Source organism: Miniopterus schreibersii (assembly GCF_964146895.1).
Source record: "Miniopterus schreibersii genome assembly, chromosome: 17".
Lineage (NCBI taxonomy): Eukaryota > Metazoa > Chordata > Mammalia > Chiroptera > Miniopteridae > Miniopterus > Miniopterus schreibersii.
In genome coordinates this window covers 31,191,510-31,217,238 of record NC_138117.1, presented here as the reverse complement: position 1 = coordinate 31,217,238, position 25,729 = coordinate 31,191,510, and the positions used below count along the sequence as shown (strand labels likewise).

Below are 25,729 nucleotides of genomic sequence, written 5' to 3'. Positions count from 1 at the left end.
TATAGAATCACACAGATGATTGATTAAAGGTAATTAATATATAATACACATAAAACATGAAAATGCATTTATATGTGTATACATGTATGTACATGTATATTTAAAACAGGTATTTTCATTCTTTGCAACGTCTCATCTTAGAATCAGACTATGCCCCAAATCTATGCCTCAAGTCCTTAGTGAGTAGCTGATGAATTCAGGATTGAAACAGGGCTGAACAATTGAGAACAAACTTACTCCTACTAATGATTTGCAATTTTTACTTGAAAGAACAAAGTTAGACATATATGAAATAAATTATTGCAAATTTGGCTGCAGGTGTTCATCACAAAATTCTCAGTTTTGAACAACCGTGGCTTACATTTTAGATGTAAGGCAGCTTTGACACTTGTTTCCTTAAACCAAAAGAGTCCATATCAATAAAAAAATCCATATAAGAAAAATGTAAAATTATGTGCTTTTCAAGACCAACACAAACTGTCATCATACTAAAGCCGATGTGTACATTAGCAATGCAGTTTTATAGGCGAGTGTTTCTGGTACTAAAGTTTCACATTAACTGAGGCTCTACTTTTTATTCCAGTTTAAAGGTGTTGCCGGTGATCAAATTGATTCAGTAGCACATAGTAATGAACAAGAGCCTGAATATTATAATGCTTACATGTTCTCTCTAAAATCTTTGAGCTTCAGTAAAATAGAAAGCTAACATATACCAAAAAGAGTCCCTGGCATATGATGTACAACAGAGTTACAGGTTAATTTTCCTGTTGGACAACTTGATATTGATTAACAATAAGAAACTTCTTCAGTAGTTACACACTCAAAAGTATATTTGGGTATAAGGCAGATAATTAGCAGGATATTCCAAGTCTTTTGTTAGAGGAAGTGTACGGTAACAATTCTATAAATTAATGCTGCCTCTCCAGGAACTTCAACACTCTATTTAAAAAAAAAAAAAGTCACCTGTTGCTTTTAAGTAAGGGGGCATTCCTATTTTATATGACACTTGCTTCTGAAATCAACAACCTTAATATCATTTCTGATAATGAGTCAGTGAAAAGAGTGATTAGACACATAACACAACTCAGAAAGAAAATAAGATGCAGAATTAAGAGCCAGCTGACTTTTCCCAGGTCTCCTAATCAGCTACTTGCAGAGTTAAAAACAGAAGCTAAGTCTAATTCCCACAGCCACGGCCAGTCGGAGCCTGACAACTTGGCCCTGTGCTGGCCTCAGCCTGTCCCCTCGCTGCCATTACCCGCACTGAGACCTCCTCCCATGAGGTTCAGTCATTTCAAGACTTAGTTTCCAACTAACATGGAGAGAGGCGTAGGAAAACAGTCATAAACATTTTGGTAATGAGTTCTGGCTGTAAATTGCCTGTGACAATTAAAACAATAAAAATTGAAGGCGTTTATTAGCTCTTACTATGTCCCAGATACTACGCTAAGTTATTTTTTATATTATCTTCTTTAATCTTCACAACAAGGCTGTGATTTTCCTGTTTTGAATATCAAGACACAACTCATACAGGTTAAGTAACTTTCCCTAAGTCACAGAACCAGAAAATGGTAAGGGTGGTTCACACCAGGTGGGACGTAAAGCCCAAATTCACTTCCTGAAAGACATGATTTGGATATAAGTGGTGGCCAAAACATCCAAAAATAAAGAAAAACTAAAGAGAGAAGGGGAAGGAGAGGTCTAGTGATCAGCATAGTTTGAACTTAATGTTTAGAATTTCTTCATTGATCTTGAAAATGACCAAAAGCTGCCTGAGAGCTCTAAGAAAAAAATGATCATCACACTGAACAAAAAATGTTGCTTGTATAGTTACAAAATTTTGAGATCAACCCAATTGCTTTGCTTTCATAATATTGTACTACCATTTTATGTCATTTTCCATTTTATTTTTTAAGTAGAATTTAATCATTTAAGTATTTTGCCTGAACAGGATATTGACTTTTTTCCCATAAATGATGACCAACTCGCCTCTTACTCAATGGACTGTTGAGTGTGAGATCATTTTAGTGTCTTATCTAATTTTTGTGGTGAAATAGTGACTTCGTGAAGCCCTATGATAAGGCTACAGGTCTACTATCTTAAACCTGCAGGCAGGTAGCAAGAGTTTTCAATCGACTGGGATTTTGCTTTTTATATGATTGTATTCTTCAGAATAAATGAGGTTGAAAAGGACATGAGCTAAGATAGCCACTGATTAATGTTTTATTATTAAAACCAGTATCTTGATTTTGAATTATCTAAAAGTCCAAATCATGGTAGTTGAAGAAAGAAGGGTAACATGTTTTCCTGACTTGGGTCCATGAACTATGCTTGGTTGAGTAGCTTCAACTGCTTACTCCCTGTATCTCCAACTTATGCATCACCTCTAATTCCCACTTTACCAAAACCTCAGCGGGAAGAGAGCATGGTTTGGCAAGAAACAGTAGAAAGGGTAGAGCCATCTTCAATCTATCCCCACCATACCTACGAAAATAGTCACAATGAACTAGTATAGAATACCAATTATTCTGTATTGGAGGAGAGCTTTCAACACTAAATGATGTTGATTCATTTTGTTGTTAAATATTTTATAAATGCCTATAATAAAGGCAAGTACAAAACTGACCATTTGTGGTTTAGAAATATTGATGCTCTTGATATGTTACTGTTTTAAAATAACAGTTTACATTTATTGAGGGCTTACCATAGTATATGATACCAATAAGTTTCCTAGAAATCAAAACTTTTATAAAACATACCAAGTGCCTTTCTTTGTAATCCTGGGTTGTTCTCTAATATGGAGCTGATGTAGGAAATGTGATTTAGATTTCTCTTCCATAAGACCACCCCACGTCTCCACTACCTTTTATCAATGATGATTCTCAGTAGGTACATATTTATTTATTATAAAACCATTCTGTGCTGGTCATTAGGTAATTCTAGTAGATGTGGGTGGGCCACAAGAGTTCAGAATGTCAGCTCATTTCATTTCAGCTTCTTCCCCTGCAGGAAAGCATATGTTAGGTGACAGCAGTTTCCCCACTTCTTGAGATGAGAGGTGAACTTGGATGAACGGTGGCTTTTCACAAGTTATTTTTGAGGGTAGCGGTTTTTTAAAAAAGTGCTAATGTAGCCTTTTCAGAACGAATCCTTCTAAAAAATGCATTATTCTTCTGCAAGTGCACCTAATAATTAAAAACCCATACATATAATTTTACTTTTCTAAAATGTTTACATATTACCGTATATAACAAATATTAAAATCCTTAAATCTTTACCATCTTTAACATTTAATAATTTTTAAATGTGAATTTGGATTTGGTGAGTCTGACTGATGACTGTCAGTGAACCCACTACCCAACAGGATTCAACCACCAATTCAGATTCAACATGATTTCTGCAAGTCCTGGCAAGATTATGTCTGTGAGTGGGTAGAGGGTGTTAACATCCTGGTTGATTTCCACTACATTTCAATGATCAGAGAACCTGAGCATGAAAGACCATGGAGAGGTGTGTAAGAAACGGCATGAGAGATATGACTGACTCCCCAGTTGAGTATATATACAGCAGAAAGAATGGAGCAGGCTATGTGGTTGCTATTATTGCAATGATCAAAATACCAACGTCTCTACCTGCAGGCCCACAGCCACTGCAGTGCGCTGTTTAAAGTGGGAGCAGCTTGTTGCTGTTCAAAAATCAGAATGCTTATTGGCTTTATGTCTGCTTTTTAATGAGGGTTTGATAAGATAGCAATAAAGACAAGAGTAAATAATGGGAGAAATGTTTATTAATAGATCCCTCCATCCCAGTCAACCTAAGAAAAGGCATAGTTTACAACAGTGTTGTGAATATATGAGGTGTGTCCTTACCACACTTCAGTTTTAGCGATCTTGCCCTGTTAACATTTTAATGTCTAATTCCTGTAAAACATGATGCAATCCCCAGCAAGCTCCTGTTTCCCTTCTGTGGGACAATGCAAATCCAGACAGTGTCCTTCTGAGGAGGGTACTTAAGTCTTGCCAATTCTGTTTATACTTCAGATATTCCAATATTGTGCAGTTTAGCCAATATAAGACACTTCCATCATTTGGGTTTTAATTATTCTGTTTTAGGATAAATTAAAAAGAATACACTGAAGAGAAACTAAGGGAAAGCCAGCAAAATAAAAGATTTACCATAATGAAGGTGCATACATTTGAACCAAAAAGTAGATCAAATTTCAGGTTAGGCTGGATACAAATCACCCATTGCTGGAGCTTAAAAATAAAACAAAACAAAACAAAACAAAACTAGCTATAGATGTGTCTAGTTTCCCACATTGTTTCTAGAAGTCTGTACTGACATCTGTGATGCACTGTGTAATATGTCTGAAGTGATGAAATGAATGAGTGAGAGACTTGAAATTGTTCAATACTTGTGTGTAGTATATTTCCTCCATGCACTAAAAATTTAAAAAGTGAGCATATTTTCTTGCTCAAGCCATGTCAAATAAATTCCCTATATTACACACATTCATTTTTAAAATAGAAATGGTTACAAAAAATACAAAAATATTTACTGTTGAAGACATTTATGATTTTTATAGTCACTGTACATATTCACATTCACAAATGTGAATGATCTCTGACCCAACAATATCATTCCATACCACGCCAAGATTTTTTCTATCAAAACTAAAAACACCAATAAGTAAAGTCATGTACCTCTATGTCCATTACCACATAGCTTCAAATCATAAAGCAATCTGGATCTTAGTAAATGCTTATCAATGGATTTTGTTTGAATGAAATTATGGCACACTCGTGGTATACATTATTAGGCATCTGCTAGGGTAATATGGTAGTGTTATATGTTAGGTAACAGTAATATAATAGAAAGGCAATATACTGAAAGTGTTTTGTAACTATAAATTACTATACACAGTACACACACACACACATATGCGTACAATTAAATCTCATTCAGTCTTAAAAAAGAATGAAATTCTGGTACATGCTAAAACATGGATGAACCTTGAGGACATTATGCTAAGTGAAAGAAGCCAGACATAAAAGGACAATTACTGTATGATTCTGCTTATATGAGGTACCTAGAATAGGCAAATTCACAGATGCAGAAAGTAGAACAGAATTTACCGGAGGCCAAGGGCACAGACAGAAGAGTGAGGGGTTATTGTTCATTGGGTTCAGAGCTTCCACTTGGGATAACAAGAAAGTTCTGAAAATGGACAGTGGAAATGGTGGCTCAACTTTGGAAATATACCAGCGAAGACCAGTGAATTACATGCTTAAAAATGGTAAAATTTATGTTATGTATATTTTACCACAATAAAGTATATATATATACTTTCAAATAAAGTACAGACATGCCTCACAGTAGGCATATTGGAAGTTTCCATAAGTCTGCAATCATTTTAGGACCTTCTATGTACAGTTATTTCCTAGTTCGGGGAATGTCGAGAAAGCAGCAGCTTACTTTGTCCACCTGATTTCTCTCCATCTCTCCTATTTCCAGATCGATGTGGCTCTTGTCGCACCTCTGAATACCACCATCGGCTGGAACCATGCTGCCTACTACTACTAATCTCAAGTATAAGCTCAGAATTTTAATGCATTTCTATGTTGCCAATTGTTTTAGAACCTAGGAAGGATGGACGTAACTTGTCATTCTTTCCTTAACTCGACAAAGCAAGAATATTGCTGCAGACGGCATGAGCAGAAAGAAAGAGGAGCCGAGGCAGCCACACGTTCACCCTGAGCAAACTGGCTGTATTTCAAAGCAGCGCGCACCACCCAACTGCTGGTGATGCGCTTCTGCTATGTGGCGGTGTAGTCACTAAGTCTGGGAACTGTTTCCCTTTTGGAAAAAGGGGTTTGGTAGGAAAGCCCTAAATAAGTCACTTGGCATGTGTACCATTCAGAGCTCCTCTGGGATCCCTTTTCCCGGAGCTGAGGTGCTTTGACTCACAGCTCTCACCGGCCCCTGCTTCCTGGCCTGTCAGCTGCCTTTGAGCCAGTGCTAGCGACTAGCCACAAGCTCCCCTTCTGGTCCCAAAGCGGAGAGGACAATAGACCGAGGGCTTCATTTCAAGGGCCAGAAATGCCTGGGCTAATAAAGGACACAGGTGTTGTCAAAGTGAGCCTGGAGCGGATGTCCTCAAACCATTCACTAAGGAGGCGTTTACTGAGTCATCACAGACCTGCAATTAATGTGGAATTCTATGTGTGTGTGTTTACACACCTGCAGTGTATGTGCTGGTGTATGTGCTTGGGGAGGGGCAGCACAGCCTTTACTGAATTATCAAAAGGATGTTAAGACTCAAACGGTTAAGAAGAGATTAATTAATCACAAAATAATTTTAAACTCCTCTGATGGTTCTGACCTTATGTTCCCATAATGTTTCCTGCACTCCACTGTACCTCAAAGAGCAGTGGGGTGACATGGACAGAATCTCTGCCATTTAGGTGACAACTCTGAGTCTCAGTGTCTTCAATGTAAAATTATCATCATCAGTGGAAGGAAGAAATCAGATAACATAGATGACAGTCCTGAGCAGAGTGTCCTGAACTAGAGAAGAGCTCAAAAAATGAGATGCCTTCCCTGCTGACTCTTTCCCAACAGAAAGCAAGCACATGGGAGGCAGGACAGTGTCTGCTTTAAAGATTTTGTGTGTGTGTGTTAAGCTTGCCATGCTTTTTAATATGTATGAGCCAGTTCCCACTTAATGCATGCAGGCTTACAATAACTTTTATTGAATATAACTATTTGAATGTACTTTCCCTATATTTATTATTTTATAAGGAATTTATACAACTAAACCGGGACTTATGTCTATATTCAGAGCCTAACTTGGCCACTGCACAAAGTAGGTAGATATGTACCCTGGGAAATGATAACCAATTTCTTCACTAAAATCAAATTGCTGAGTATCTGCTATGCACACACATAGCCAGGCACTGTGCTAGGAGTTGCAGGCAATAGAAAGTTGTCGGTCCTGCTCTCTAAGGCTGTTTTAGAAGAGCACAGAATGTTCACACAGGAGGATTGACCAAGATAGAGTGCCACAGGAATTTAAACAAGGGAGAAAACATCTGATTCAGGGAGGAAGGTGGGTATGGGGAAGGCTTCAGGCAAGAGGTGGTACCTGTTGTGAGCAAGTCTTCAACACACAGCAGGTGAGCGAAAGGAGCAAACCAAGACATATAGGCCTGCAGCATGGGGCACAAATTGGAAATAACGACCACTTGGTTTAGACGGGTCCTGGGGACTTTACTGGGATTAGTGAGAAAATAGATAAAGAGGCATCACAGTGCCTGATACATATGAATTTTTAATAACTTTTAAACACAAGTATTTAAAATATAAAATGAGGAGGGGGCGGGAGTGGGGTAGAGAGAGTCAATGAGGGGGAAGGGGACATCTGTAATGCTTTCAACAATAAAGATAAATTTAAAAACAATCTCAAATGGCAAACATAAATAAATAAATAAATAAATAAATAAGAACTTAAAATATAGACATAATGAACAGGGTGAAGTGTTACCAAACCTGTCAATCAAGAGGCTACTGACAGCTTTCAAAATAGTACTTTTTCTGCCATTCCCAGTGGGGGGACGCTGGTTCAATAGGAATGACATTTCTTCTTCAGGCTCCTTATTCCTACTTTTTTTCTTTCCCACTTTTCAAAATCTCAAGCTAAGGCCATTAGATTAGCTTCTGGAGGTCACAGCACCAGAAATGCCTTTGTTACAAGAGGGGGCTCGGACTCCGAAATGTGTGCAAAGTTCCTTGTAACACCGACCGCGACCAGGCCGAATGCTTTGTACATGGGCGAGAAAGCAGCAGATCGACTCCAGTTCCATCCTGTCAAACCTACACAAGTGCCTCAGTTCATTTAGCATCTAATAGTGCACATCGGCCTATTTTCATTTCTCCATTTCTGAACACCAGGCAATTAATTTCTCCTTTCCCTGGGAGACGGTGAAAGGAAAGGAAATAAAGGCATAAATCAGTTTCAGTCGTGAAATCATACATGGGTTTTCTTTTCAGGGCTCTGAATTTAGAAACTTTCCTCAGACACTGTTTAAATAGAACAAAGTCCAAATTCAGTAACCCCTTAAAATGTAATTATCTTCCTCAGTTGCACTGAACTGAAAAATTAAATTTTCTCATTTGTTCTCTTTCTTCCTGAAAGGGCTTCTTCGATCCCTGCGGTCACCGCTCCATAACTTAGCGGATTCATCTCACGTGTGAAATCACTGGCAGGGAAGATGCGGCTTGGGCAGCAGTCCACTAAGCTTGACCCATCTCTTGCCAAAGATTTCAGTTTCTCCAGGAAGCAAGCAATAGACACCTTCATTTTCCAGCCATTAGTGGGATATTCTCACGCACTCTCTTCACCAGAAAGATGCCTCTTACAATTACAGAAATTTGTGTTGCGCTTAAGATCAACCGCGCTAATCTGTATCTCATATACCTTGGGCTGACTTCTTCAAAATGAACTATTGCATTAATATTTGCTACCACTTAATGTTCAGAATAATTATTTATATCGTTAAATATGTCAAGGTTAAGAAGGGGACAGAATAAAGGGTTTTGTTGTTCTTTGTTCCCTCTCTAGTCAGTGTGTCTGAACCAAAATTCTAGAATCTAGAATATTTTAAATTTTAAGCCCAAACCACATTCAACAGGAACAACAAGCCCAAAGTGAAATGGGCCCTGAGGTGCTCATGATCCCAGGGAACAGCTCTGGAGGGGCCACTCGGCGTGGGATTTGCCCACCCCTTCCCTCCCTCTGCCTTGTATACTGAAGGTGGAGACAAAGAAACCAACTCAGATCTTTCTAAAGTATTTTATAAAAAGAATGTGTAATCACAAAAGCAAAAGCAATAATGGTATATGACAGAATTAACCTGACTTTTTAGAACTAGTATCTTTGTCTAAAAGCAACATTCAAAACGGAAGATAAGCACAGGTACATTTTTAGCTATACACCCTGCCCCTCTTTCTCACCGATCCCCTGTTTTAATTTGCTAAAATTAAATTACACGGCTGTTGAGTCAGAATGTCTCTCTAATGTCAAGTTTAGAGATAACATATCTCCTTTTAAATGGAATATTGGCACACAGACACCTCACAGTCTGGCTCCTGGCAACTGTTCTCAGTTGGTGAAGAGGCACACTGGAACCCCCACCACAGCCATCTTCACCATTTCAGAGCATTTTATTCAAATGTGCATCCCCAGGTGGCATCAGGAACAGGCCCTTGGGCTCAGCAGCAGGGCCTTGCCGGGAGCCCCTAGGACAAGTTGTCAGCGCTCCTCCGTGGGCAGCTAACTTGAGCTCAGATGACCAGAGGCTCGGACTGGCCGGCTCTGCTGGCTTTTCTGGGTGCCTGTGGGGAAGCCTCTCTGGAAACTCCTTTGAGGTTACGGGGGAAACCCGAGGACTAAGGCACTGCTTGCTTTCCGGGGAGGACTTGCCCAAGCCCAACCCAGCTAGATGTCTGCAACCCAGCTGGACAAAAAGCTTCGAGAATAACCAGAGAGACTGACATTCACATTTCTGTTCCCACCTATGCGTGAGCACAGGGGCAACCCTGTAGGGATGGCCTCCTCCCTCACCCCCACAGCCGTCCTGGAAACCTTTCTGGTAGCGCAGTGACTACAGTGCAGGGAGTTACTGCAAACCATGTCGATGGTCTTGGGCAAAAAGCAGAATTTTTGATAACATGTATTTGGGGGAGGGACACAGGTAACCATATATAGAGAGAAAATACCCAACTGGGTAGGGCACCATCCTTTCTGGGTCCTTGACAAAACCCATCATGGAATAGAGAAGGTGGGTAAGCTGACAAAGGTTGGCCTGTGAATGGGCACAGCACCCCCCCACCCCACCCCCCAATCAATGGAACGAATGACAGAGAAGATGGTAGAGAAAGGAAGACATGCAGACAGGTGCTGCTCAACCAAGCTGAACTGCAGGAGATGACACAAGTTTCTCCTCTGATGTGAGACTTCCTCAGGCCCCCTACTGAAGTGGGTGCTGGGCATTGATATTTGCATGGGCCCATTTCACAGCTGGGAAGGGAGAGGCCGGGGTCAGGGAGAAGGCGAGGAAGGTTTCTGATGGCTTCCCCAGGCTGCTGCCAAGGACCTGCTGCTCCTAAGCTAGAAAAGACCCGAGCGAAGGCTGCAGGCACGGAGGTGGAAGTGCAACTCCAGTTAGTGTCCATAAGGAGTGTGGCACCGGCGTGGGCGACGGTCGTGAAGCGCACAGAGGCCGCCGGCCCCCTTTGTCTGCCCAGTAACACCGCTCCCCCAATCTCGGGCACCGGGCTGGCCGCACCGCAAATCCAGCTGTTGCCCCTTTTCCCATGCACAGTGCCGCAGAGCCGGTCCCCTCGTCGGAATCGCAAACCCCGTTATTAGCGGAGCGGGAAGCGCCGCGCGGCCCAGGCTATTAATAGCCGGTTGCTTACCTTCCCCGCTCGGGGTCCAGCGGGCTCAGGTCCCGCGCCCGCAGCCCGGCCGCAGAGCCCCGGCCGGCGCGCTGGTCACCGCGGCCCGCACCCCACCTGCCGGCTGCGGCAGCTGCTCCGCCGCGCGGCCCGCCCGCATGAAGTCATCGCGGCCCCGGGCGGATCGCCACATTCCGCGCCGGCGGAGGGGGGCGCGGGAGCTCCGGGCCGCGGGGAGGGGCGCCCGGCGGCAGCCGCCCGCCGCCGCCGCCCCTCCCGGCTTCGGGGTTATTTCCTATTGATGCTTTCACGCCGGAAGCGCGGCCCGAGGGCGGCCCGGGGGAGCAGGGCCGGGCGGCGCCCCGCGCCCGGCGCCCTCCGCGCAGCGCGCCCCCGTGCCCGCGGCCGCTTGGGCAGCTCCATTCCCCCGGGCTTCCACCCGCGCGCCGCCGTCTCGCATTGTTCATTTGCCGGGCTCGGCGCGGGCTGCTGATTTCGGGACTGGGTGGTCTTTCGAGCTAAACGTTCGAGCGGTCGGGAATGTCTCGAATTGGCGTCCACTTGTCTAAGGCTCTGGGGCACGCTCCCCTCTCCCCCGGCGCGCACACGCACGGGCACACACACTAGTACGCACGGTGCACACTGCCCAAGTGCTCGCAATTGTGAAAGCGGGGACCTCTCGCCCTCCCGCCGACGTCAAGGAAGGGAAACTCCCAAACCCGCGGAGGAGCGGGGCGGCCAGAGGAAACCGCGCGGGAAGCAGGGAGGGTCGCCCCAGGATTTGTTGCTGTTCTGTGGGGCACTTAGTGGACAGATGTTCCCTCTGACGCCCCCCCTTCCCCTCCACACCCCCCTTCCCCTCCACCCGCCCCGCCCCCGGGCGGGCTGCTCTGCTGACAGCTGTAAGGTTTGGAAAACCCAGAAGCAGAACCCACAGTAACAGATGGCTTTATCTCCTTCCGGGAGGATTGGCCGGGCTTGGCCTTAGGCACCAGATGAGCGCACGGCATATAAGCCCCCCCCCCCCAAAATGCCACCGGCTATTATCAGGCTTACATTCTATTCACTCCCCCTCCCCTCCCCCTCCTCTCCCCTCCCCCTCTCCCTCCCCTTCCCCCTCTCCCTCCCCTTCCTCTCCCCTCCCCTCTCCTCCCCTCTCCCTTCCCTTCCCCCTCCCCTCCCCTCCCCTTCCTCTCCCCTCCCTCTCCCCTCCCCCTTCCCCTCCTCTCCCCTCCCCTCCCCCATCTCCCTCCCTGCCACCCTCTCCTCTGCTGACCAGCTCAGCAGTTGGGGGGCTAAGCCTGTGTGTGTTGCGGGGGGAGGCCAAGGATTGGCCGCCTTACAGCCTGGGTGTGGATGGCTCTGTTTTTCCCTTGGCTGAGGCCCTCCCTGCAGGGCAGACAGAGCCTGGACTCTAGGGTTCTGCGTAAGTGGAGTTGCCTCACTGACCTTCTTTGCCTTTGGCCCGTCCAGGCGGGCCTTACAATGTGAGTGTTACCAGGGACCTGACCAGTACATGGCACAGGCCAGGGAAGCCACTTTGCTCCATGAAGTAAGTGTTCCCATCCCTCTGTTTACCGGCCCCCAAACTGGGAGGTAGTGTAGCCCACAGGGTTCCAACAAAACTCAGCGTGAATTCTGGGCCCTAGAATGTATGTTTTTTGAAAGGTAGAACAGCCTAATTCATCTCTCTGAGCCCCACTCTCATAAAATTAGGCCATTAATGTCAACATAGCTCAGGGGCTTCCTAATTTATATCTAAGGGGTATATGAGATCTGGGTGGAAATATGACATCTTTAGTTTCACTAACCTGAAACTGAAACTTAGCGTTTTCTTTAAATATACATGCAGACAACAAACTACAATAATTCTAGGAGTACTTGTGATTTTGTCTGGAAGTCACAGATAATTTTTTATTGGATAATTTAAATTATCTGGAAGTCACAGATAATTTTTTATTGCTGTTTTTATAAATACCTCAAAATATCATTGCTCTGATCCTCAAATCAAACCACCACTACCTTTTTTTGTTTTATTTAATAAACTATAGTTTTAGAATGGTTTTAGAATTTAACACAAAATTAAGAAGATAGTACAGACCTCCCAGATGTCCCATTCCCTTTTTCCTAGATTATTAACATTAATATGGTACTTTTGTTACAGTTCATGAACTAGTATTGATACATTAATGTTAACCAAAGTCTGTACTTTATTCAGATTTTCTTTCTTTTCTTTTCTTTTTTTTAATATTCAGATTTTCTTGGGTTTTAGCTAATGTCCCTAATTCTGTTCCAGGTTCCCATCCAGGACATCCCGCCACATTCAGTTGTCATGCCCCCTTAGGCTTCTCTGGGCTGTGATAGTTCCTCAGATTTTTCTTGTTTTTGATGATCTTGAGAATTCTTGAGGAGCACTGGTCAAGGCTTTTGTAGCGTGCCTCGTTACTGTCATCTCTGTCCCACGCTTTTCTCATGATAAGACTTGAGGTTGTGGCTTATTGGGAAAACAACCACAGAGATAAAGCACCATTCTCATAATATTCTATCAAAGGTATTTACTCTCAACGGGATTTATGACTGCTGATGCTGACCTTGGTCACCTGCTGAAGCAGTGTCCCGATTTCTCCCCTGGGCAGCTGCTCCTCGGCCCCTCAGGATCTACTTGGAAGGAAGTCGCGGAGCCCACACCTAAGGTGTGGACAGTGGATCCACCTCCTCGAGGGCGGAGTATATTCATCAAGTGTTTGGAATCCTGCATTGGGATTTGTCTATTCTCCCCCCAAATGTTAATTTATTCAAGTACTTACTTATGTCAGTATAGACTCATGGACATTTATTTTATACTTTGGGTTTTAATCCATTCTCATTGTTCCGCTTTGGCCATTGGGAGCTCTTGCTGTTGGCTCCTATGATCCTTTGACATACTGCCTTTGACGTGTGTGTGTGTGTGTGTGTGTGTGTGTGTACACTTTCTTACTTTCCGGCACTACAAAATGCTCTTGTACTGCTTATCCTGTATTGTTTCCTGCCCCAGTCCTAAAATCAGCCATTTCTCCAAAGTTCCCTGGTTCCTTTTATTGAAAAATGGTAATAGAAACCAAGATCTGGGCTCTAGGTGTGCTGATTTTTAATGGAACATCATTTGTTTAGGCTTTCTTAGCTGAGAGAGCAAAGAAATATTAAGTATACTAACCCCTGTATGTACATACCCCTGTATGTACACACTATAAATACTTTGATATATAGCTATTTATATTTATATTGAGCTAAACAAGTGCATTCTGATTTATCCAACTCTAATCCATAACACACAGATCATTTCAGTTTCCTCCCCTTACTTATCTGTAAATTCCTTCTCCAACATGAGCAATGTTGCTCCCACCATCCACTGTTCATTTACTTAAGCGCACGTGTATAGCCGTATCAAAATTGTTAGCCCATTCCCCCAACATCACTATTTTTAAGTATAGTAGTTAATAGAGCCAGTGTTACATCTTGTTATTTAATGAGTTTTAATATTTTATTTTATTCCATACATTTGTATATCACAAGTTTGGTTCTTAAAATATTGTAAAACTGCACTTTTAAATTGGTTATTAGTTTCCTTTGAAATTCTCTATGTTACAGTTTATCAATTTAAAAGTGTTATGTTAAGAAGAGTTACAGAGGCTACCCCAGATTGCCAAAGGGATCCACGGTAAGTAAAAAGGTTAGATCCCAGCCCTTGTGAGGTTTTAATGAGATGAGGTGAAATTGCCGGGTGCTGAAGTAGGGGGAGCTCACGCTTGAGAAGTGTTATCCTCTCCTACTGGGCAGGCTTCTGCCTCCTTTTAAAGTTCTAAAAACCTTGGAAGAGAGAACTTGCTAAACCATATGGTTAGTGATTTATAACTTAGTTGGAGGGTTCGCTAGGTACCAGGTGCTGGAGGTACAGGTTCTGTGAAGTTAAGGGAGGGAAGGAAAGAAGGTGAAGGAAACCAGAAGACAGGTAACTGAGTCAGGGCTCTTGTAGCTGAACAGACTGGGCTTGGGTCCTTCCATTCCCAGAATGACTTTGTCTCATCTTTGAAATAAGAACAGCAGTGGCTATTACAAAAGTTTGTCCTTAAGAGTGAAAGTAGATGTTTTAGCTTTTTCTTCAATTAGTCGGAGGCAGTGAGGATTCTGTGTGGTAGCTTGGGACAGTCCCAGACATATCTTAGTGTCCCTCCTGGTACAGTTTCCAGACTTGCTGGAGGTATAGTCAGTTTCTCAGGATAATTTAGGCTCCTTCATCCATCAAACTACTCTTGCGAGGGACTTTTTACTCATGGAAGAGAATTTGTGTTGATGGTGCTGAGAAAAAGACAAAAATGAAAGATGTTAAATGTCAGGAATTAGTATCTTTGCATCTCTGAGCAGATACAGTGCCTGCTTCAGATACCACTTCGTGACAAAAGGCATAGGGGAGCTAGCAAGGAAAAGACAGAGAAACGAGAATGTCTTATGTCAACACATAGGGTTTGAATCTGCTTGAAACTCCATACATACCAGTGTGCCAGATAATTTAATCAGCAGAGGCCAACATGAGGTGAAAGAGATCAATTTGTTACTCTATGACTTTTCGTTTTAACAATCCTTTTGAAAAACTCATCTTTGGACCCTACTCTGAGGTCTGTAGTGCTTCCTTTCTGATAGCCTGGAATTAGGGATCAAAAGGCCTGATGAGATCATGAGTCTCAGCTACGGACCACGTGAAACCAGAGCCTGAGGCCCTGTGTGCCTGGAGCTGTCAGCCAGCATTAGAACCACTCTTTGGGTTAGGGAGTCCTTCCAGAAGAGGCTCATTGACATGCAAATACACTATCTGGAGGGGTAACCAAGTATTGAGTATCTCATTAGCAGCCATTAACAATTTAGCGGAGATTAGCTTCTCGGATTTATCAGGGAGAGGAGTTGTCAGGGTGATTTTTCCTGAGCATCTGTCACCAGTGACTGCCAGGTCTCCTGTTCTCATCACTCCAGAGGGGTCTGCCTAAAGCCGGGAACTTGTTTCCCTAGGAAAGAGTTGGGCACTTAGTACACAACAGTCAATATCGTTTTATGTAATTTTGACTTAAGAGAAAGGGTAGGAGGAGAATTTCTATAATAATAGTGGTGTGTGTGTGTGTGTGTGTGTGTGTGTGTGTGTGTGTGTGTGGTGGCTGGTCAGCTTGTGTCCATTCATTATGCTCAACAGAAATCTTACAATTTTATGACAAACATCTACTCTTTCACTGAGGTCAGAAAGTATGTCATGAAAAACATATATAAATGTAATTCAGGGACAGCATGGCTATGGTCATAGAAATAGAATTGCATTCATGTAATTATAGATGGGCTAAGACTTTTCTGCATTAATATGAAAGCACTGATACAAGAAAACATGAGCTCATATAAAGATTGGTATTAGGTATTGAACAGTATCAGCAGATACAGAAATCGGACAATGAAAGAAGGTGAAGTGACTACAGAGCGGAAATGTTTCTGTCGGCGTCGCTGGGCATTCGCCTTGCTGTGGTAAGGAGCTGAGGTATTCTACTAGGTCCCTATACCACAGGCACTGTTCTGTAACTGGAACTCCACATTTCATTGTGAAATGTATATGCACTTGAGTGAAATGTTTAGGCATACAATACAGTCAATAGTGTGGTGGAAGTGATTCTCAGATAAACTTTTCAATCATCATTATGAAGTCATGAAGTGAAACAACCTACTTAGGCAATGCTCTTTATATTTTTCTAACCTCAGTCTTCTAAAGAATCTGACAAAACCAATACATCTTTTCTGCAGAAAAGTACCCTTTAATGAAAACTTTTCTGTAGTAATGAATAGATTATTAAATAGTTTTTATAAAGAATTACGTCCTTATAATTCTTCATTTTTTAATGAAAAAGGAATCTCAAATTCTCAAATCTAATCTAGGCTAATAAAACAGTTTGGTTGGTATCATTCATTCAGCAGATACTGATTAGTCTTGGCACTGGAGATACTGGGGTGAACGAAAAAATCTCTTCCTCATGACTTGTGTGTTCCAGTGGAAGGAGATGGCTATGTCCATAAAGATAGCATGGTGGCTGGTGGAAAGGCTGCGAAGACGCAGTGTCACAGTGCAGGGAGGGGGCGTTTATATAGCATGGTCAAAGGACATCTGAACAGAAATGTGAAAGGCATGTGGGAGAAAATTGTATGAATACACTGGGAAAGAAGTTACCAGTTTATTAGTGATATTCAGGTAGGTGGGCTTATACTTTATGTGTTCCAGAGACTGGACAGTTTGTCCAGAGTGAAATGATAAAAGGGGGAATTGTTAGAAGTTGAGATTAGAAAGGTAGGTGTGTGAAAAATCGCTTAAGGCCTTTTAGGCATTGGTCAAGAGAGACCTTTAGGTGATTAGGGGTTTGTGTTTGGACATGCTAAGCTTGTAATGCCTGTCAGGTCTTAGTGGAGATGTGACACAGACAACTGATGTATCAGTCTGAAATTCAGGAGAGATTTGTCATGGCTGTAGATGAAATTTGTGAATCATCATGGTATTTATGGTCTTTAGACAAGATGAAGTCACTTTGGAAGTAAGTGTAGTCAGAGAATAGATGATGTTGGAGGACTGAGCCATGGGGAACTCCATTGTCCAAAGGATCTGGCCGAGGGGAATATGAAGAAGTGAGTAGGGCCCTGCTTGCAGGGCTCGGTGGTTAGGTATCGACCTATGAACTAGAAGGTTACGGTTCGATGCCCAGTCAGGGCACATGCCTGGGTTGCAGGCTTGATCTGCAGGAGGCAGCTGATCAGTGACTCATCATTGATGTTTCTGTCTCTCTCTCCCTCTCCCTGCCTCTCTCTGAAATCAATAAAAACATATTTTTAAAAAAAGGAAGTGAGCAAGGAGATAAGAATTGTGTCAGAAGCCAAGTGGAAATGTGTTAGAAGGAAGGGGGAGTGTTTATTAGCCCTGTGCTTCCAGTAGATTAAGATGGAAACTGATAACAGTGAAGGATTCTGCACCATAGAGATAACTAACAGCCTTGAAAAAACAGTTTCTGTGCCATGGAGAGCACCAGAATAGGGAAATGGGAGAAGAGAAAGTGAAATATTTGGTAGAGCTACCTTTTTTGAGTAGTTTCACTCAAGGAAATTGGAACAGAGCAACGGGATAGTAATTAGTATGGGGTATGGGAGCAAAGAAAGGACTTTTCCCCTTTAAGATGGGATATAAGATCTTTGCGTGCTGATAGGAGCATCTAGCAGAGAGCAAATAATTGACAGTGCAGGAAAGCAGAGACACAAGGAAGAGAAATGCTTGATTAGGCAAGAACAGTGAGGCCCACGCAGAGTAGAGGGTTTGCCCTTAGATCAGAGGATGGACATTTCTCCCACCAGAGGGGGAGGAAAGGCAGAGCAGGCGGGTTCAAATACACCCAGGTAGGTCGGTAGACTTGACGTTTGGAGCTCATGGAGATTCCATCCTGATTACACTTGTGTTCTCGGTGAAATAAGAAGCAGCTGAGAATTTAGAGAGAGGAAGAGGTGCTGGAGATGTAAGAAAGAGAAGTTAAGGGACCTACACAGAATCTAATGACGGACCATGGATTTTAATCAGGGTGAGCAGGGAACTGAGGCATTAGACCTTGAGCACTACACTTGGTTTTAACAGTATGTTGGACCCCATTTATGAGAAAATTCTGACTCACAATGGTATTTTCAGAGCAAGCACACTGGAACCCTTATATCTGACCTGGTTACACAGGAATTCTGCGTTTCTTTCACCTGAACTCCTACCTTCAAGTCTTGACTCTTAAGTCAATGACATCATCTGAAGTGAGGTAGACATTTTTTATAAAGTCTTTCAGAAATGCATTTTACACAACTACTTTTTAATTTAAAAATCATTAGAATAATAACAGGGCTTGCAGCATGTTGTCAAGTTCTTTGCTTTATCTCTAAAGAGACGTTTGCCTGACTGCTGCACCTATCTTTCAGATGAACTTCCTCTGCATTGGAAACAGGAAAAAAAGCAAAATTAAACACAATGTCTTTAAAGAGCTATGCAGCACTGGCTTCCTTCCTAATACAGGCCAAATCGCATCGTTGACTCCACTTCCCATTTTTATCCTGCCCTGTAACTAGTTTATTACTTCAGCGTCCCTTCATTACGTATGTGAGGCATGGTTGCCCCCTCGTGGGTGACTCTGGAACTGTCAGCATGAATTTTTTTCATTTTAAGTAGGAAAAAAGGACCCAAGAACGAAGGTATTGTGGTCAATGGGCATTATTTTTAAAGAAATGTTGAGACTGACCAAAAGAGGTTGAAGCTACTAGTTACCCCTCTTCTATTAGTCACAAAACTTGGTATTATGGTAGCGGTCACACTTTAAATCTGAAAGATGACAGTCAAAGAAGTTAAAAATTTGACATTTTTTTATGAAACAAAGGTAGTCTCACCCTTGTTGAAATAGTGAGAACTTAATGTTTGTAAGTTAACTGAGAAGGGAGAGGTGGATTTTCTTAAATTAGTTTAATATTTACATAAATATAAATAAGGGAAAGCTGGCCATTTTATTAATCTTCACCTGCTACCTGTGGAATTATACAAGTTATGAGAAAGTCCAGTCTTAAGACTGTGTACACACTAGGGAGGCTGACCTTTCTTTAAGAATTTTCTGTAACATACTAGAAAAAAATAACTTTAATGCTTTTAAATAAGCATTTATGACTTGGCTCCTAGGGAGCAAAGAGGATCTTATAACAGTCATTCCTTCTTTTACTCATTACTTCATTTAAACAACAACTATTGAGCACATGCAATGCGTGGCACTGTTTTTAGTTGCAGGAATAAGACCGCGGTTCCATCCTCAAAAGAGTTGCAATCTGATATAGAGACAAAAATTGCAATAAAGTGTTATAAATTTCACTGAGTTTGTGCATGGATTCACATGATTCACATGCAAGCAACATATTTTAAGTTCATTTCAGAGGAGTAGTTCAGAAAAGCTTCATAGAAGAGAGACCTGAGTTGTCTTAAACAGAAGAGAAGTGGGAGCAAACAGTCTAGCCTTGGCAAGCTCATGTGCACAGACATGGTCTTATGACTCATGCACCCATGCTTGGAGGACACCAGCTGATAACTTCATCATCTTCATCATCTTAACAACTAAAGAAAAAATTCTTATTGCCGAGTAGTAAAATAAATGTTTTCTACCATATACCTTATGAGTTCAATATTGTAATTCTTCTCATTTTATACATACAAAAATGAAGGCTCAGAGAGATTAAATAATCTGCTAATATCTGAGTGTGTGGACTTTCAATTCTGTGCTCTGAACGTCTGCATTTTACTGGTTGGGACGGTTTGCTCATACTAAGAATGTTTTGGAAAACTAAGAAATAACTAAGGCCGCTGGACAAAGTGGTAAAATAACAGGATGAGCTCAGGCATTTGAATTCCCAGCTTGAGCTAGGAGCTTTCCTGTGCGCTCTGAGCAAGGCCCTCTTCTCCTGGAACCACAGGACGGACACTGAGGAAAACCCAGAGCAGGATGTCATCCTGTGACTGGCTGAGTTACAAGTCAGGCTGAGCTCCCAGCCCCCTAGGGTGTCTATGCTAAAATGAGGGCACTGATGGAGGAAAAAAAGGGATTCTTTAGGCAGCCCTGGGGATGTGTGTGGGGACCCTGCGAAGCTGGGCTATTGAGCCCTAAGTTATGATGAGTCTTCTTTGTCAGGGAAGAGGGCTCGTTACCCGAGGAGTAGGAGTCTCTCCATTTCTGTCTGAGGGATTCATTCTGCGTTGCCAGAGGGAACAGTCAGGGCCTCTCCTGAGACAGCTGCTATGAAAACAATGAGGATGCTCCTCAGACCTCTCCCCCCCCAGCCCTCTTTGCTTCTAGGCCTTTACTAGACTCAAGTCCCACAGGACCCTAAAGGTGAGGCACAAAGTATGACTCATGAAGAGGTGAGCTACACTCCAAAAGAGCTGCTTGAGTTTTCTAATTTACACAAGCAGAAGCCTGTGGAGTACGTGTGTGAACGGATGTAAGGCTAGGGGCCGCCTCTGTGCTGCGTCTATTTTGTTGCCAGCACATAGAAGGTACTCAGATATCCTGGAATAATTGAGTGATTGCTAAAAGTGAAATCCATCCTGGCCGGTGTGGCTCAGTGGTTGAGCATGAACCTAGGATCCAGGAGATCGCTGTTCAATCCCCGGTCAGGGCACATGCCCGGGATTTGGGCTCGATCCCAGGTAGGGGGCGTGCAGGAGGCAGCCGATCAATGACATTATTGATGTTTCTCTCTCTCCCTCTTCCTTCCTCTCTCTGAAATCAATAAAGACATTTAAAAAATAATGAAATCCATTTTTCTTGTTGACATTTTCATATATGTTTATATGGATATATAATTTTATCCATATGTTATAATCACACACACACGCACACACACACACAGGGCTTTCTTCCCTGCTTGCCCAGAAGTGGGGCATAAAGGAAAGAGGAAGTGCTAAGTCTTCTGAGGGCTGTCAGCAATCAGACATCAGAAATGGAGGCAGACTCTATATTACATGTCCTTATTTTTATTAAGATTATTTTAGAACCCGTCTTCCTCACCTGCCCCACAGCAGCAGGGCAAATACAGCTGCTCTGCTCATGTCCGAATACCAGGCGCCAGCTGTAGCAGGGAGCACGCAAGAGGCTCTCAGTGAAGCCTAGTAAATGAGTAAAGCCAGTATTTCGTCGCCGGAGGTGTGCACGTTCCCGTGGCGGAAGGGGCTCTGAGGCGGCTCCGGAGGAGTCACCTGCGGATGACGCGTGAGACAGTTACACCGGGGGTGAAGCGTTTTATTACGGAAGCGAATCTGTCGGGAATGCACGAAAGATGGAGCCGCGGGCCACGAAACACACACGCGTGCACACACGCGCATGCGCACACACAGACATGCATGCGCACACATGCACTCACACACATGCATGCACGCACACACGCACGCACATGCACGCACACATGCACATACGCATGCTTGCACGCACGCACGCACATGCACGCACACACGTACGCCCATGCAGACACACATGCATGCACACACGCATGAGCACGCACGCACACGCACGCTCGCGCACGCACGCCCCCCCCCCCCCCCCCCCCCGATTGCGGGTTTCGCGGAGAGGAAGCGGGGGGGGGGGGGGGGAGCAGGACGTGCTGGCCGGGACGCCGTGAACCGGGCCCGAGGCCGTGGCCGTCGCCAGTTCCTTAGCGGAACCGAGCCGCTGAGTTCCGGGGCCTGCTTGCGGGCGGAAGGCGGGTGAGTGACGGCCGCGTGTCTGCTCGGCTCCGGGCGGCCTGGCTCCGGCCCAGCGACCCTGGGCTCCGGGCCGGGGGAGGGGTGACGCTTCCGGGGCAGCGGCTCTCGCCACGGCCCCCGAGGCTGCCCACGGCCCCCCGAGGCTGCCCACGGCCCCCGAGGCTGTCCACGGCCCCCCGAGGCTGTCCACGGCCCCCCGAGGCTGCCCACGGCCCCCGAGGCTGCCCACGGCCCCCCGAGGCTGTCCACGGGGCGGAGGCTGCCCACGGCCCCCGAGGCTGCCCACGGCCCCCGAGGCTGCCCACGGCCCCCCGAGGCTGTCCACGGCCCCCCGAGGCTGCCCACGGCCCCCCGAGGCTGTCCACGGCCCCCCGAGGCTGTCCACGGCCCCCGAGGCTGCCCACGGCCCCCCGAGGCTGCCCACCGGGCGGAGGCTGCCCACGGCCCCCGAGGCTGCCCACGGCCCCCCGAGGCTGCCCACGGGGCGGAGGCTGCCCACGGCCCCCGAGGCTGCCCACGGCCCCCGAGGCTGCCCACGGCTCCTGAGGCTGCCCACGGCCCCCGAGGCTGCCCACGGGGCGGAGGCTGCCCACGAGGCGAAGGCCGGGGCGATGACCTCGTCCGCGCGGCACATTTATTACCGTGTATTTGTTGGGTTCTCAGTCCCGTACACCCGCTGACCCACGCTGTTGCCCCCTCAGAATCGGGTGAACTAAACAATGAAAGCACAGGTGGGAAAGAGGCCAAAAGGAACAAGGCGTTAGAATGAAGAAGCCGAAACTTAATGGAAAAGAGGCAAGCTTGATTTTAAAACAGCAAAAAGCAAGTGCTCATGTCAAAAGTCTAGTCACATTAAAACCTTTTGAAATTGAGTAAATATATATGTGTATAAACACACACGCGCGCATACCTCTGCACACAGGTGGTAAAGTGCAGCGCAGCAGAGTTTCACAGAATACGCTCAGGACCCTAGAAACGTCAATTTTGTTCCCTTAAAATCACTGTCCTCTAAACCGCAACTGATGTCTTCGCCAGTGCATCTACACTGAAGATCAATTCACCTCCATGAACATGCTTTACATTATTCACTGTTCAGAAAATGAAGGCATGCCCAGCAGGCCCCAGCACAGCTTTTCATGTCCTGAAGTGGAATGTCCTCCCCAGACTTACCTATTGAGTCTGTGTGTAATTAGTTTCTCACCCACACCATCATGCGATGTGATTTGTGTAAGTTTTACTGCCCGGTTCCCCTCTCACATCTACAGCATAGTGGTAGTTTTATGTAATTTTAGAATCAGTAAGAATAAGGCAGGTTTCTAGCCTGCGTTTCCAGATCCCAGTACCAGAGACCATCCTCCCTTCCCCGCCTGATGTAATCCTTCGTGACCACAGTAGGGCCCTTTAAATTTCTAGATATGTGACTGGGCTATTTTTTAAGGACCTACTCTTAAAATGAAAACTTAACTAAGGAACTTATATGCATAACCCATGGACACAGACAGTGGTGCAGTAGGCCCGGGGATGGGTGGGTGCGGGGTGGAGGGGATCAATGGGGGGGAAAAAGGGGGAATCTGTAATACTTTCAACAATAAAGATAAATTAAAAAAACACATTAAAAAAAACCCCTTAATCTGGGAATAACCTAATAACCTGTAGGTGAGCTTGATTTAATTGGTCTAATTTATTTAACTTGTTTTATTCAGAGGCACAACCAGTAATTTTTTATAAGTCGCGTGCATATTGCCCAGTCTCGTAGCACAGCCCTGGGTAAAGGCTCAGTGGTGCTGTGGTGAGGTCTCTCTGAAATAATGAGACATGGGATGGAGGGCAATGCTTAGCTGGCACTGGTTCTGAAAAATATAATGCAGATAGAGAGAGTAGATTGAAAACGCAAGAAAAACAAAGTTCACGTCTGGTTCAGTTTATCCACGGTCAATCACAGTGTGTAGTGACCTTAAAACTCAATATTCTGCACGATAGATTTATAGAGACAATCTCCTGCAGAGTCAACTCAAAGCAGGGGCTCAGTAAACAAGACACAAGCCTGGGGATTTTCCCTTTGTCCATCGAAGGTTTGCTGTTGTCTTGGTGTCTGGAATTCAAGCCGTTGCTGCATATCCTGAGAACACTGAAAATGTGTGTCTGGAATGTATTTAAAGGAACAGGGGAAACAGGAACCAACAGAAAGTGGGAGAAATGAGATTTGGTGGTTGCTCTAATGGGTCAGTAGGAAAACGAGGAAATGTGCAAGGAAAGCTGAATGATGCTGTGGAGAGAAGATGCAAACACGCTGACGATTGTGGGGACCATTTGCACTTCAGGAGAAGGAAGTGCTCGAGTCCTGTTAGGCTGTGGGAAGCAGCTTGGGTCCTGGCTGCCACCTTCGTTCTCAGCTTCCAGGATGAGGAATATTAGAAACGTGGGCTGAAAACTGGAGGCATTGGAATTTCTGTGGGTTGCCCCTGCCCCCCAACTGTACCTTCACAGGTGCCATAGTTGCATGTGGGGATTACAGCACGTGGGTGAAGCACAGAAATGAGAAGGGACGCATTGAGGAGGAGGGGTCCATTCACACTATACACCAATTACCCCTCCCATGAGCCCCAGAAGCCCAGGAGGAGAGAGACGCTGTCTCTTTGGGAGGAGAGTGAAGTGAGTGTCAATTTCTCCGGGGACCCCAGAGCTGGCCTTTCTAGCACCCGGCTGCCTCACACCCTGTGATCCCTGAATCCCACTTCTGGGAATTTATCTGAAGGAAATGAAAACACAGTCTCAAAGAGACATTTGCAGCCCGCTGTTCACTGCAGCACTATGCACAATCGCCAAGACATGGAAACTACCTACGTATCCACCAACTATGAACAGATAAAGAAAATGTGATATACAATGGGATATTTTCAGCCATAAAAAGAAGGAAATCCTGCCTTTAGCAACAACATGGATGACCTTTAGAGTATTATGTGAAGTCAGACAGAGAAAGACAAATACTGTCTGATCTCACTTATTTGCAGAATCTAAAAAAGCTAAAATCAGAAATGAATAGAGAGTATAATAGTGGTTGCCAGGGGCTGCAGGTGTGTGGGGGAGACGGGGAGATGGTGGTCAAAAGGTACACACTTTCAGCTATTAGATAAATAAGTTCTGGGGATTAATTATAGCATGGTGACTATCATTATCAGTACTGTATTCTATACTTGAAAGGTGTTGAGAGAGTAGATCTTAAATGTTATTGCCACACACACAATAGTAATGTGAGGGATAAAGGTGTTAACTAATTTTGTGCTGATAATTTTGCAGTATATATGTGCATCACTCACCTGTTATTTAAGCCAGGATTTAGGGATATGCATAAGCCAACAAGTACTTTGTCATGATGTCAATGCTGGTGCGTGCTGCTGACCTGGAACCTTTACATTAATCATAATAGTCATATAAAAGTCATTATGACAAATAAAAGTCAACTACAAAGTTTTTACAAAATACATTTGACTCTCTTCCCAGATATTTAATATTTTAATTTTTTAGCACTTAGTACAGTTTCCCCCCAGATATTTTAAATTAATTGAGCAAGAGTGAGGCCCAGACTTGAGCATTTTTTGAAAGGCCCAGACTTACAGATTCTGATTGCAACCAGGATCAATATGTTTTAATTTAGTTTATGAAACTTATATTTTACCTACCATACTGAAGAAGACGCTCATCTGAATATACAAGACTCATCCTGAATGTGAAGGAAAGAAGTTGAGGTGGACAACCACTTAGACATAAAATGATTGCCTTGAATTTAAGAATGTTTTGAAAAAAACCATTTCTTATATTAAGGAAATGTAGCATATTCATGGTGGCCAAGACATGGAGACAACCAAAGTGTCCTTTGATAGAGGACTGGGTAAAGAAGATGTGGTACATGTACACAATGGAATACTATTCAACCATAAGAAAGAATGAAATACTGCCATT

At 44.1% G+C, this 25,729-nt stretch overlaps 1 protein-coding gene across 2 annotated transcripts in view; it reads right to left on the bottom strand.

The window, feature by feature from the left end:
• Nucleotides 1-10,662, bottom strand: part of PKIA (cAMP-dependent protein kinase inhibitor alpha) — a 59,333-nt gene extending 48,671 nt beyond the window's left edge. The window contains exon 1 of one of the 2 annotated variants that reach the window (XM_081116284.1): nucleotides 10,480-10,662. The gene's annotated coding sequence lies outside the window, so the exon portion shown is untranslated. The remainder of the gene's footprint in view (nucleotides 1-10,479) is intronic. The other variant, XM_081116285.1, reaches the window with a different exon arrangement.
• Between the last annotated feature and the right edge of the window lie 15,067 nt (nucleotides 10,663-25,729).